The sequence below is a fragment of the Choloepus didactylus genome, chromosome 8, assembly GCF_015220235.1.
Source record: "Choloepus didactylus isolate mChoDid1 chromosome 8, mChoDid1.pri, whole genome shotgun sequence".
Taxonomy (NCBI): domain Eukaryota; kingdom Metazoa; phylum Chordata; class Mammalia; order Pilosa; family Megalonychidae; genus Choloepus; species Choloepus didactylus.
Window position 1 is genome coordinate 57193025 of NC_051314.1, and position 15219 is coordinate 57208243.

At 37.1% G+C, this 15219-nt stretch overlaps 1 pseudogene; it reads left to right on the forward strand.

Annotated features, from left to right (window-relative positions):
• Positions 1-13914: 13914 nt before the first annotated feature.
• Positions 13915-14622, forward strand: LOC119541393 (annotated as a pseudogene).
• The last annotated feature ends 597 nt before the right edge of the window (positions 14623-15219 follow it).

The window sequence follows — 15219 nt, forward strand, 5'->3', positions numbered from 1 at the left end:
TTTGAGTAAAAATATTATTGGACATGCCCTGATCAAGATGGCAGAGTAAGAAGCTTCAGGGCTCCATCCACCCACAGCAGTTTTGAAAAACTGGCAGAGACATCTTTCTCAAAGCTCCACAAACAGTTAAAGAACTACAGTAACAGGGTGAATGCCAAATCAAGAAAATGGCTACTTAAAAGTGGTAGGATCTTGGGACATCTTGGCTGGACCCTCTCCCCCCCCCACCCCTGTTCCCAACCACACCCCAAGGGCTAGCCTATGCTCCCAGTGGAGATCTCTGGACATAGTTCTGGAGATCCCTGGACCTAGTTCATGTGTATGCTGTGAGCATGTATGTCTGGCCCAATCTGTCAGGTGGTGGCCTGAGGGACCCATTGTCCCAGAACTTGCCCTATGCATAGAGGGCAGCTCATGGAATTCTAGAGAACATGGTGGGAGAGCAGTCAACTGGCTGCCTCAGGCAATTAATTGTTGACTTAGAACATAAGGTGAAGTATCCTGACATTGAGGTAACTGTTTCCTAGGGAAGAGGGAACATTCATACCTGGTCACTGGGGCACCCCTAGAGCCAAACACAGGTGCCCAAGATAAGATGTATGCACATAAAGGACCTATGATGCCCCTGTGCTTTGGCCCTCTCCCCTAATCATCCAATTTTACCCCACTCCCAGCTTACTGGCTATTATCTTACTTTATTGAGGATATAGAAGTTATGAAAAAAATAAATGTCAGGCCCCCTTTCCCCAATACCAAACCTAACATTCTACCCACATTTATACCTATATATTCTGCTTTCTCTGCATTTAAAGTAAAACAGCTGTTCTTGTTTCCATCTAGAGCAAATAACCCAAATGTTTTAGAGCAATTCTCTAAATTCTTGTGTGGGTAATAACTGAAGGAGAGCACAGGTAAATCTGCAAAGATTGAGAAACATGTTTTCTTTTGTTCCTGTCTTTGATGTTGTTAGCTCCTAGCATTCAAGGAAAGCTCTATCATAACATTAAGTGGGTATAAGATAAAGGGACAGCCTCCTCAGAGTCTAAATTCCAGTGATAAAACATTAAAATACCAAAATGTGCAGGTTTCTTCAAAAGATTACAAGACATAAAAAGAAACAGGAAGCAGTGGCCCAGGCAAAGGAGAAAATTAAAGCTTTAGATAGAACCCATCAATGAGGAAGATCACATCTGGCACATTTCAAACAAAAAAAAAAACTTTTTTTTTGTAGGGCACAGTGACTTGTTTTTATTTTGGCATGCATCCACATTGTAGCATTTAGTGGTCCTGGAAAGAAAAGGGGGAAAATGCAGCAATCTGTCAGGAAGTCAAGCCTGCCAATTTCAGGGTTCTGTCATGCACACCAAGTTCTTTGTTAATCCCTGATGAGGGACATGAGAAGCAGTAGCACCAAAACCAAAGTATGCACCAAATTCAAGGTTCTTTTTGTGGCAAATGTCAGATTACCAAGTAGACCCAAATGGATTGTAAGGATGACCAAATGAGAGCCCTATTTAAAATTTCATTTTTTAAAGGTATAAACAATTACAAGAAAAGAAAACAATTCATTCAGAGGGATTTTGTGTGCTTATAAGTATCTTCATGTGACCTCTATCTAAGTTTAACCACAAAGCACTTTAAAAACTGGCTGATCTGGGTAACCCTGGTGACTATTCTTTTCACCATATTAAAACCTGAGCCAAAAAAAAAAAAAAAATGCATCAGCTGAAAACCTAGTTTTTATGTCCCAGACTGATGGAGAGTAAAGAAGTGTGATTCTAAAGCTAAATGAGACTCTTTCCAACCTTACTTGATGGCTTCTGGCAAAAGCAAGGAAGTATCATGAAAGTGTTGGGTGGTAATGTTGCAGGTAGGGACTTCAGGAGGGAAAAGCAGCACCTTTTGATAAATTGGATGGGGGGAAGATGCAGGGAAAGCCCTGAAAGAATTCCTCACCAAAGGCCAATTTCAGAGGGGAGCAGAAATGGTTACAATGTATTCTTCAGCCAGTGGTGGTAGAGGAGGAGAGGAGGGAAAGGACAATGGCTTGGAAATGGGGAATAATGTAGAACTTGAAAAAAGAAACCAGGAGGTGCAGATGAAGCAACTTCACACACCTAGATGTAGTCCCAGGCTGTGACCTGAAACCTTAACCTCTATTTTAAAAAGCCACCCTAATCTAGAGGGTTGTTGCAGGGAGGGAGGGAAGGAGAAAAGCAGGAGAGGGGGATTGGGGAAAGGCAGAGGCCTTGTAATCAGCAGCAAGGTGACTGTATGATGTGTCTTTTGACAGTTATGTTAGATATACCCCACTGTTATGATGGGAGCCAAATTAAATATACTTTCTTGATCCGAGAAGTTCAACTATATGAACAGTGGTTACACTTGACAGTACAAGTTGTTAGAGCACCTCATATATTTCAAATGGACAAAAAAAAGTATCATTTACATAATATTAAGATAAAATGCTTTGAATGGGAGCTTCCTTTCCAATACTTTGAGGTCTACAAGATGTCTCTTGAAAACTTACTACTGTGGAAAATGAAGACTGCTTAAATTGAATGGGAGGGCCTGTGGTTTTTCTTGTTGATTACTTGCTATAATACTGTCCTTCATGTGGCTGAGAGATTTCATATCTCCTTTAGACATCATTAGGTGCCAAAGCTCTTGCAGGACACCCTGATACTATAATATTTTTGTCATTTTGCTAACATTGATATGGCTCTTGGCTTTACCACTACATTAGAACTACTAACTTCATTTTTTTAAGAACTATTAACTCCAATTTTTGTTACAAATCTTACAAACGGGGATGCTTCTGGGTATTTAGGTCCACATTCTATTTTAAGGCTGTATATTTGGTTTTCATAAATTGTCTGAGCCTGTGGTGGCTGCCATCTTGTGTCCTCAAACAAAAACTTTTAAAAGATGGGTCCCAAATATGATCAAAGAGCTAAAGTAAAACATGGACAAAGAACTAAAGGAAATAAAGAAAAATATACATAAACACAAAAAGAACATCAATAGAAATATGGAAATTGTAAAAAGTAACCATACAGAGATGAAGACCACTGTAACAGAAATTTTAGTTCCTCAGAGAGGTTAAACAGCAGATCAGAGTTTGTAGAAGAATCAGTGAACTTGAAAGTAAGACAATTGAAATCATCCAGTCTGGGGATTAGAAAGAGGAACAACTGAAGAAAAGTGAACAAAGCTTGAAGAACCTGTGAGAAACCATCTAGTATACCAATATATTCATTGTGGGTGTCTCAGAAGAAGAAAGAATATTCATAGAAATGATGGCTAGAAACTTACCAATTTTAAGAAAGACATGAATATACATGTCAAGTGTGCTTAATGAACTCCCAAAAAGATAAACCCAAATAGACCCCCACTGTGCCATGTTATAATCAAACTCTCAAATACCAAATATAAAAAAATTCTGAAAGCTGCAAGATAGAAGCAACATGTCATATACAAGGTAGCCTCAATATGATTAAGTCCCAAATTCTTATCCAAAACCACAGAGGAAGGTGGGCAGTGAGGAGACATGTTAGAGCACTGGAAGCAAAAAATCACTAAAGATCTCTGGTAAAGATAATGACATGAATAAGTAAAAATGCCACTGTTTCTGTACTTCCGATTTGTAACTCCATGTTTTACCTGTAAAAGGATCTAAAAGGCAAATACATAAAAGGTAATGATAAATCAATAGTTTGGTACTCATAATTTAGAAATATGTAAATTTGTGACAAGAACTGCATAAAGGTGTGGTGATGGAGGGGCATAGAAACATAGCGTATGCATACTAAGTTAATTTGCTATCAAAGAAAATGAGATTGTTATATATCTAGAATGTTAAATTGAAGCCCCATTGTTACTACAAAGAAAATATCAGAGCATATGCAAAGTCGTAGAGATAGGAAGTAGAGTACACGTTAACAGAGCTGGGGACCAGGAATAATGAGGAGTTAATGCAGAATGAGTATGGGGTTTCTGTTTTGGGTGAAAGGAGAGTTCTAGTAATGGATGATGGTGAGGGTACAGCAACATTGTGAATGTGATTAATCCCACTGAAAGGCATGCTTCAGAGGGAGTAGGATGGGAAGATTTATGTTGTATATGTTTCCACAAAAAAAAAAAAAAAAAAGTGAAAGAAAGAGAAACTAAAGAAATAATGACAATTAAATGCAAAACATGATACTAGATGGGATCTAAGAATGGAGGAGAAAAGTCTCAAAAGGACATATTGATACATGAGAAAAAAATAGAATATAGAATGTAAACTTTATGTCAATGTTAAATTTCTTGAACTTAATAACTGCACTTAAGGTGATTACATAAATGTACATTCTTGTTCATAGGATATTCTTCTTGTACATAGGAGAATGTGTTCAAGGAGTATGATGTGTGCAACCTGATCTCAAATGTTTAGAAGAAAGATAAATGATAGATAGATGGAATGCTACAACAAATGTGGCAAATATTGAATTTGGTGTATCTGGGTATCTAGGGGTGTAGGGTATTTGGAGTTCTAGGTATGGGGTTTGTATTATTTTTGCAACTCTCCTGTGAGTTTGAAGTTATTTCAAAATAAAAAATGAAAAAAAATATATGTGTGTGTGTGTGTGTGTGTGTGTGTGCATACACATATAGGAGTTCCAAGCAATAATAAACCAAAAATAATGTTTGTATTAAAGGTTTATAAGTAGGTAAAACATTTTCACATCCATTTTATAATTAACCATATTTTCCCATTTGATCTTCAAGGCAGTACTGCAATGTGCATATTTTCACTATTTTACAAATGTGAAAAACGTGTATCAGAGAAATAAAATATTTTGCTCCAAATCACTGTTATATTTGAAAAGGCAATGGAATCCACTAGTCTTGTTTAAATTCTACCCATTCCTCCCCTTCTTTCTCTATTGCTTCATAATGTCTCCTTAATTATTGGGGAAAACAAAACAAAACAACTTTTAGAATACAACATATTGTAAATTGCCTATTGCCTACATATGTACTAATGGTTGCATACTTAGTGACAAATATGTATTCATGTTACTAATAAAACTTCACTTTATAAGTTTCACAGTGATCTTTATAGTCAGCTTTGATGGATGATCCTGTTACTATTGCATTCAAATCCTTTGACAACACCCCTGCCAAATCAATATCCTTTCTGATGTATCATGTAAGAAGTCTGAAAGGGATTATGAAATAAAAGCACTGCACATTTTCAGAGATCTATCACTATGACACTTGTATCTAGGAGCTGAATACCAAAATAGGATTTTATTTTTCTAGTCAAAATTGTATACCAAAAGATTATATGTATGTTATGAAATAAAGTTCTGTCCTCATTCTGGTCCTTATCTTAGCAATTGTTTAGCAAAACATACTGGAATTCTTTTAGCACATAAACTTCTGCCATCTGAGATATATGATATAGCATTTTTTTTTAAAGTACGAATTTTCAAACCTAGTGAAAAATGGGAAGGTTTGTCATGTTTCAAGCACACACACACAAAAAACAAAAAAACTATATTTACCATCAAGTGTGCAACATTGTGAAGAAGAGAAAGATGAATCCCGTTCTAGCATACATACTCTAAGGGGCCTCAATTGGCTTCCTTCCCCGATATTCACGTGAGCTTTCTGTCTCAGTCCAGCTGTCCTGGCAATCGGGGTGGCTGACCAGGACCTGGTTGAAGCTTGAAACTGTGGCTAGAGACACAACAAGAGTTTTTAAATTTTGCACAAAATGTTCAATTTCTTATTTTAAAATTTTGTTCTCTTTAGTGTTTGGGGCAAAGCTCATGTCACCCTGCCACACCTACGGCTACACTCTAGAATATAATTCATAAATAAAAGTTTCTTGAAAACACTTTCTAATTGTGGTTAAATCCATGTTTTAAAGGATCAGATATAATCTCTTTTCCATTATTTTCACAGTATTCAGAGGTGTCTGATTCCTGGTAAGTAATGAATTAAATAAATCAATTAACTTATGTGAAGTTTATATAAAAAATAAGGAAAGAATACCAGTCTAGGGGAAATTAGCGGTTTTATGCTTTTGTAGTAGAAAAACTATAAAGGAAACTAATTCTTTGAATTACTAGAAGGTTTCAAATTTTCTATTAGTTATTATGGGTTGCCAAAAAAAATTAGAATTCTCAAATAAATGTGAGATATAGATCATTTCCATGAAAGGAGAAATGTGATTATTTGTGAAACTTGGAAAAAATAAAAATAAAGATAAAGTAGAAAAAATAAAGCTCAGATAGTACTGTTGTATAAAATGACTCTAGTAGGTAAAAAGAAAACCCAGAAGAGAAAAAATAGATTTGTTTTATAACAAAATCAATAATAAAGAAAAAATGTTTTCAAGAGCAAAGAAAACAATTTTGAGAGTCAATCCATAAAAAAGTGGAGAAAAGTTGAAAAAAACATCAACTTTTCCCATAAAAACTATATTGTGTTTTGTAAGTACATATAGTACACATCTTACACATGTAAAATATGTAGTCGATATAAAGAGCAGAGTACTTATAGCCTGAAACCTAGGTTCTGATCCCATCTCTGACACTGCCTGATTGAACAATTTATGACACATCATTTAAAAATCCTGAGCTAGAGTTTTCTCATGTATAAAACAAGAGTAAAACCATTCACTCAACTTCTACACCAGATGATTATACAAATTTTTACACAAGAATATAAATGATTTCAAATCTATTATGCCATTTGCAGAATACTCAAGATCGTAATGAGATCATAGAGTTAAAGGGTTTTTTTTAATTATAAATCACATGTTTTCTTATCATGCAAATATATTTTAACATCCATCTTTAGGGATATCTGAAGACGTTATACTGAATCATGGAAATGGAAAGAAATGTGTCAATGATTTCCCATCAGACTTGAAAAAAAATCTAACTCCTTGCCTAATTTACAAAATCATATAAAACAAGGGCCCAGCTGTCTCCATTTTTCTATTTACAATGTTTTTTTCTCTCACTCACTACCTTCTACCAAGACTATTCTTCTTTGGCGCTCTAAAATATGCCAATTTTATTCTTGCCTTAGGAGCTTGCACTGGCTGTTTCCTCCACCTGGAATGTTTCTTTCCAGGATCTTTACAGGACAGACTTCTGATGAGTTAGATCATGGGCCTTCCTTAAACACCTGATCTAACATAGCACACAAAGATGCAATCAAATGACCTTATTTTAATCTTTTGCATTATATTCATCACCTGATATCTTCCTTGCGTTTTCATTTCTTTTTTTGTTTTTTCTTATTGTTTACCTCCTCCCCCAGAAGTAAATTCTATGAGTGTGGAAACTTGCCTTTGTTGTACATCAAGATATTGCCAGCATCTAGAACACTGCCTGGCAGAATTAGCTCTCAACATAGGCTTCTTAAATAATCATAGAAAACTTTCAACTTGGACACTTCTTTCTGTTGTTGGGGGATAGAGTTTCCAAGAGGTACAATATCTAGTCCGAGATACCTAACCATTTTCTTGGGTCTGGGTTCTATTCCCTCTCTACTTTACCATGCTAATTAGCACTAATTAATCTCATATATTGTTTTTATTACCCCATCATAATTTTATGTGCAAGTTTAGTGTAAGCAGCATAAATCTGCTTTATTTCTATCAAGTTAAGAAGTATTTCAGAAGTTCTTGGAAAAGAACAGGCATCCTGCTGACCATGTATAATGCATTGCTGACAAGTTGATCAGGATCAACCATCCCCTCAAGCAAAAAAATAAGCCAAAAGTGTATGTATGAAATAAATACTTTTAGTCAGAAGGCTCCCAGAGGCACCCAAAATGTGAAATGGGGAAGTGACATCCAAAGGTGTTAGATCAACAAGGCTTATTGATTTTTATGATTTCAAAGTGCTATTTCTAGTAGTTTCAACACAGACATCAAAAAAGTAAACAATGGTCACAGTTTCTGATGGGTATATAAAGACAAGATACAAGCCTATTCTAAACTATATTGATTTAAAAGGTTAAGGAAAACAGTCATCTCTCATATTAGAAAGAACAGAAGGCAAAGTATTTAATACACTGACTAAATGTGAAGGGAAAAAAGAGAAGGCTACCAACTGCTAACACATTTTAAGTTAAATCCAGTAATAGTATCTTAATTTTTAATAACAACATGTAATAGTTTATAAAACCAATTCGTACACATTCTTAAATACTAATGCAACCCTTTGAAAACAGTATTTTTTTAATTACCTTTTAAAAGGTAGGAATAGTAGTTTCAGCTCTGAAATACAAAAAGCTTGGAATTCATCACTCCTGTCCTTATAAAAGGAAAAAGCTGGACAGACTGAAAAACAAAACTTTTCTTGGACCCAGCTGAGAACTGAGATCAGAGAACAAACAACTACCATGAAAGCTGGAGAGACAGGTACATCCACAGAGACACAGGACCCACGATCTTCTAATCTAGAGGAGAAGACACTGGATGCCAAAAGCAGGTAGGAACTCTTACTCAACAAGTAATGTTGAAAAATTGCTAGTGGCTGAGAGTGGACTAGTATGAGATTGGGCAAGTCTTAGGGAGGTTCCTACATTTTTATGGGCTTTCCCTCCAGGAATCCACTAGAGTCTCATGGACAGGAATCAAGAAAGATCCTCCTTTTGGCTTTGGAAGCGGTTGGCGAAGAGTGGCTATTGTGAAACCCTCAGATTCTTACCTCTAACAAAGGCCTGCTCTCCAGGGAGAAGGAGGCCATAGTGTGCAATACTGAAATCTTATCCCAGCTAGGGGAAAGGAACTTTGTCCCACTCCAGTCTGTTGCAGCCTTCCTGTCTCACCCAAGGAGTTAAAAAAATGCATAGTCAACAAAGGAGACTGCTTCAAGGAAATAGATTAGGAATGTGGCAGCCAATGGGAGGAGTACAGAGTAAATAAATCAATACCCCTGTAGAAGAGACAGAAACACTTGTGAAGGCTGCACTCCTGAGTCATAGGCCCACTATGACTGTGACTTAATCAGGAGATTATAGAACAATCCCCTTCTCCCACAGTATAACAGTATGTCAACAACTCTCCATTATAAGAACAGTGACTTACAGCTGAAGCAGAGGAAAGACTGTCTTTGGGAAGCAGTACAAACGGAAGCCCCAAAGCCAGGAGGGAAGACGTAAACAAGAGCATTAGAGTAATTTAGTTTCTGGTATCTAGAACTACAATAAACATTAGACACAGCCCAACTCCTAGTCAGATTAACATTAATCCTCACACTAAAGTCTTATTTACCTCAGTTGCTATTATCCAATTCAACATTTCTGGCTTTCAACAACAGCAAAAAGTCACAAATCTTGTCCAAAGCCAAGAAAAAATGCAGTCTGAAGAGACAAAACAATCTTCAGAACCAGACTCAGATAAGACACAGATGTTGGAATTATCAAACAGGAGACATAAAATGACTATGATTAATAGGCTAAGGTTCTAATAGACAAAGTAGACAACATGCAGGACCAGATAGATATTGTAAACCCAGAAATGGAAACTATAAGAAATAATCAAAAGGAAATTCTATAAATCAAAAGCATAGTAACAAAGAATGCCTTTTACAGATTTATTAGTTGGCTCAATACAGCCGAGGAAGAATCAGTGAACTTTAAAATATGTCAGTGGAAACTTTCAAAACAGAAATTCAATGAAAAACAAAAAGATGGGGAACTTAAGTAACCTGAACAATCTCATACAAAAAGTAGATAGCTAGCTTTTAAACCCAGATCCCAGTATCCAAGTTCTACCACCTACTTCTGCCTTTAGTTATCTATTCTACCATGGTAGGCAAAGTTTTAAATAAAAGACAAACACAATGGGATATAAAATTTGAAGCAATATTTTTCCTGATAATGTTCTTCGTTCATTATATTATGAACATAAATGTGTGGTGTCACTAGTGCAAAAGTCCTTATAAAAGTTCAATCATCAAAATGGTAAGAAATTTTATTTTTATCTTCTCAGATTTACAGTAGTATTGCTTTTATTTACCAAGGAATTACCACAACTAGCAGAAGATTTAGCACATGGAAGGTCCTGCATACATATCTATTTAACAAATGAATGTAATTTTTTTGCAGTAAGGAAAGAAAATATTCAAAGCTTTTATTTAGCTAATTATTTTTCTGATTCAAATTTCACTCAATATAGTTACTTTATGCCTACTTTGAACTAAAGATTTTGCTGTTTGCTGAGATTGCATAAACTGTAGATGAACACAGATAACAAAGTCATGGTCCCTGCCCTCAAACTGAATATAGTCAAATAAGAGGAGAGGTCACTGGGTGGCTGGCAATGGTATCTCATAAAGGGCACAATGAGGCAAGTTCTCAAATGTGGAAAAATACTAGAAACTGGAACTAACTGCCACCTTGATATGAAGCATTGTTACTGGAGTGACCATGGTAGCAACCGGGAATAATAAAGAAAAGGAAAATCCCCTTCAATACCTTCCACCTTTTGAGACTCACTTGAGAATCCTCTATTGATATTATCTATGAGGGACCCAGCTGGAAAAGAAGAAATGGGACTTGCTGAGTCCCAGTCCTTATCATAAAGTGAAGGGTGGGTTTGGAATTGAGAGAAAATCACTTAAAAGGCAACAAAATCCACCTCTTTGATGACTGTTTAGCATCCAAACACTCCTTTCAAACATACTTGACATTCAAACCAAAGCACACACAAAAAACGAGACTTTCTATTAACGGCGTATAACAACCCTTCATACAAAGATGGACCTCTTCCAAAGTCTTAACATCCATCTCTGGGTGACATTCCTTTGGCAGTTAGGATCAGTCACCCCAGCTAGTAGTCTAACCTCCCTCTTTGCCTGATTGTTCAAAGGCATGAGGAGACTAAAATGGCCAGGAGTCAACTAAAATATCCAGTTAAATGAGACCATTAGTGCGTCCCTTAGTGAAAGCATTCTGTCTTTGAAAATTAGAATCTTCAAACTATCAGCACACGCAGTTGGGGGAATTGGAAGAAAAAGTTCTGTGAGTGGCCTACTAGGCTTTTAATGACAGAAGCCACTTCCAATAGGATGCCTTGATACCCATATTTGGTATTTTGCTTATGGAAGAAACAGCTCTGTGCATTGATCATGGATTCAAAAAATAAACCACACCTTGAAGGATGATGGGTAACTCAAGTAGCATAGTCCCTTGAGGCCCTGTTGCATTCTATCTCTACCAGAGTCCTCTAGATAATCAGGAGCTGTTTTTGAAAGGGAGAATATGTGTCTGAAGTTGAATGCATGGATTTACTGTAGAATCTTAGATGTCTGAACTGTGATTCTCCCACCAGACTTTCCAGAGATTTAATAAACATCTCTGTTTGCCAGGAACTCAAAGAAATATCCATAAATACATGCATACATACATACGCTCATATATATACATATATGCATACATATAGTATTCTTAGTGTGAAATTGGAATGATAAATAGCTTTACTAATCATCTTGAATTGCTTGAACTCCCATTTTACCCAGGAAACTACAAAGAAGAAAGAAAGAGCATCTGAGGCAGGCTGACATGCCAAAGATCCCTTGTAGTGATGATAGAGCCCCCTGCCCTTGCTGTAATAAAATAAGTCAAACTGATGCCGGCAAGGCTGCTAATCCTCACTAAATAGCCCTAACCTTGTATAAACAATCCTGCTTGTGTGGTTTGCTTATTAACAGACTATGATGCAAAGTCACCTTGCTCTAAACAACTTACATCCCCCTCACAGTGCACATAGCCCATGCTTCCCTCACAACGCCTGTCTACCTCACCCTCTCCATCTTCCCACATCTTCCCTTTGTCCCAAACATTCATATAAGCTGCCTTCCTGAACCGAGTTCTTTTGAACAGTAACACTTTTTGATGCTGCTCCTCCATACGCGTGCTACGTTAACTCAATAAACTTCTGTACTTTGGTTTTCAGAGTCTGTGCATTCTGTTTCAGCATAACACTAGTAAAGTATTCTGTTGCAATGTTCCTCATATCTCTATGGATTATAAATTGCTTCACAATTTTCTCTTGATCTGATAACAACACAAAGCAAATAACTTTCTGGCTTCCTAGGTAAGTGAGTTGGCACAGCATACTCATATGTAGTATATGTTGCCATTAAAATTCAAAAGAGCGTGTGAAATATTGCATCTCTTTTTACGTGATGAACATTAAGAGGTAAAGTAATTTCTCCTTTTTCTTGAAGGGGATATACTGATATGCTCATATTATTGCTACCTCTGCTTCTGCCCCCTGCACCACAGCAGGACTGTGAAATTTGGTGGCTTTTTATCCCAGGCAATGGCTCATGTGTCTTATAAAGGTGTGGTGTGAGTTCCTATATTGTGCGTTGTGGGAACACAGGCTCAGCCACAACAGAAACTTTCAGCAAATGACCACTTTATCACTTAATGAGCACAAAGGGTCCTAAAGAGCAGAGGATAAGATACCACCATGGTTGGTCTCCCGGCAAGGCCAAAATGCTCAGGTCAGAGATGGAGGAAGGCAGTTCCGCAAGCATAACTTCCTATCTAAGATGAGAGACAAATTTGCGCTGCCAAGGGTGAAGAATTTATAGGTCCCAAGGGGAGGGGGCTCTGCCTCTGAGAGTTCCTGCCCCAATAAGCATCTGGGGATGTTTGCTCCTCGTTTCTGGGTTCAAGTATAGTCAGACCTTTTCATTAGACCTAACATCTCCCTCGGACTTTGGGATGGAAATATATTGAACATTTGCACACAATAGAAAGGGAGGCAGGGATAGATAAGAGCTGGGAGATGGCCACCAGATGTGTCCTTGACTTCCCCAGCAAAAGGCATCTTGGGAAGTTTCTACTTTCTACTGAAGTCCAGTAAGCATAATTCCATCAATGTAGTGAGTAGTATGATATTCTTGTGATGTGAAGACAATCAAGATCTCTGGGGAATACATTATAGCAGAGTGTAAGATAGTTGCCATATCCCTGAGGCAAGACTATGAAGATGTATTTTTGGCCCTGCTAGGTAAAAACAAAGGGTTGTTCATTGTTCTTGAACACTGGTATGGAGAGGAAAGACTTTTCAGGTCAATAGCAGCATACCAGGTGTTAGGGACTATATTGAATATTTCAGTAAAGATACTAAACTTAATCAGGTGAATGAACCCCCTGATTAAATTCAATATAATTTAATTATATTAAAGTTGATTGTCAAGATCTATCTGCCTTCTGTATAGGCTAAACAGGTGAGCCTAATGAGAATATAATGTCACCGCCCGGAAGTCTTTCAAGTCTTTGATAGAAGCACACATTTTTACTGTCCTGCTTGCCACAAGGAGGTGTTATTGCTTTAAAATTAACATCCTGTTAGGGGAGGAAGTGACATTCCATTGGCCTTTGCTATCACAATTACATTCTCTCCACATGTCAAAGTGCAATTGTGATGGCTATGCCAATTTCAGAGTGAGTACACAGAAGTACATGAGCTTCTGTGATTTGAACTTGAGACAGAATTCAATTTGTCACTTAATGAGACTAAGCCTCTTCTTTAACCAGTGGAATAAAGTGGCATTTTGAGTCCACAGGTATTTCATCACTTTAGAGCTAGTACACCAAATGTGTGCCTTAGGTCTAGAAATTCAGTGAGAGGGTAGGACAAATATGGTGATCCTAAACAGTTTTCTGGTCTTCAAGTAATGGTTGAATAAGCTATTTGACTGCTTGTTGTTGTTGTTGTTGTTGTTGTTGTTTCCCTAGGGACATATTTATCAATAAACCATTGCCAAATATCACTTAGGAAGGGAGATGCACATGTTTCAGAAGAGAAGGTTATTTCCATCTGGCACATGTGGAAGCTAGACTGGACTGGGATGCACAGAATCATCAATTTATTAAAGAAGGATGACTTATGTAGAGCAAGTAAGTCTGGGTCAAGCATTTGAAGATGCTTTTGAAGTACTAAGGCAACTGTCAACTCAAGATATTCAGTACTTCCCAGATTACAAAAATTACCTGGCTTTCATCAACCATTGCCTTCTTGTCAGAGGAATATAGTCAGAGGAACCTGTCTATAATTGGAGAACTGTAATCAACAGTAGTACAGACTTCTGTTTTGAAGGAGATATTCATCAGTCTGAACAGAATGCCACTGAAAACCATCTAGTACAACCTGCTCTCTTCCAGCAGAAGGGAGGAAAATGCAGAAAGAAGCTCCAACTGTACAAATATGTTCAAGAGTCCCTGTGTAATCCCGAGATGGCATCTTGCATTCAGTGGGTAGATAAACCTAAGGTCATGCTTCAGTTTGTATCAAAAACACAAAGAAAAACTTGCAGAACTATGAGGAAAATGAAAAGTAACTGGAAGACCATGACTTACCAGAAAATGGCCAGAGCACTGAGGAATTATGGAAGAACTGGGGAAATCACCAAAATCAGGAGAAAGGTAACTTACCAGTTAAGTGAGGCCATTCTCCAAAGACTCTCTCCATCTTATTTCTTGGGGAAAGAGATCTTCTACTCACAGTTTGTTCAACCTGAACAAGAATGTCTCAGTTTAAATAACTGGAATGCAAATTATAACTATGCATGTGCCAATACCATGAGTTAACAATCCTGATCACTAAATACAACCTAACATATAATAGTTTTTAGGCATCAGAAATCCCTGCAAACTTTAGGATTTTCCCCTTAAAGCAAATATGGAAGAGAAAAAAATTAACTTTATTGTTGCTGTCTTTATTAAAAACATGTAATCTATACTAAACTTAGGGTCAAAACATTCTGATTACTACCTTGCCCCTGCGGCCTTTGATTTTAATGAGCCCACCATGTCTCTGTGATTTATAGGCTGCTTATTGGCATCAGCTATTCCAAGATTCCATCATTCCCTTTTGAAATCAGGAAACCTATCTCAATTGCAGCATTTCCCAATATCACATCTGACCTATAGAAGATGTCTATCACAATTCTTGAGGAAACTGACACTCCCCTCCCTGAGGTATCTTGGTTGGTACAGTACTCTGGGCACTTTTGAGGAATTTAATGAAGGGTGCAGATACATGAAAAATATACTCTAACTTTCCTATGTTACTAATACTTCGGATTTTGAATATATAGAGCTCTACTGTCTCCATTCTGTCTCCAAACTTAAGTAAGTCAATCAAGTGATCTGTTCAAATCACTTCCAATTGAGCTAACACACTAA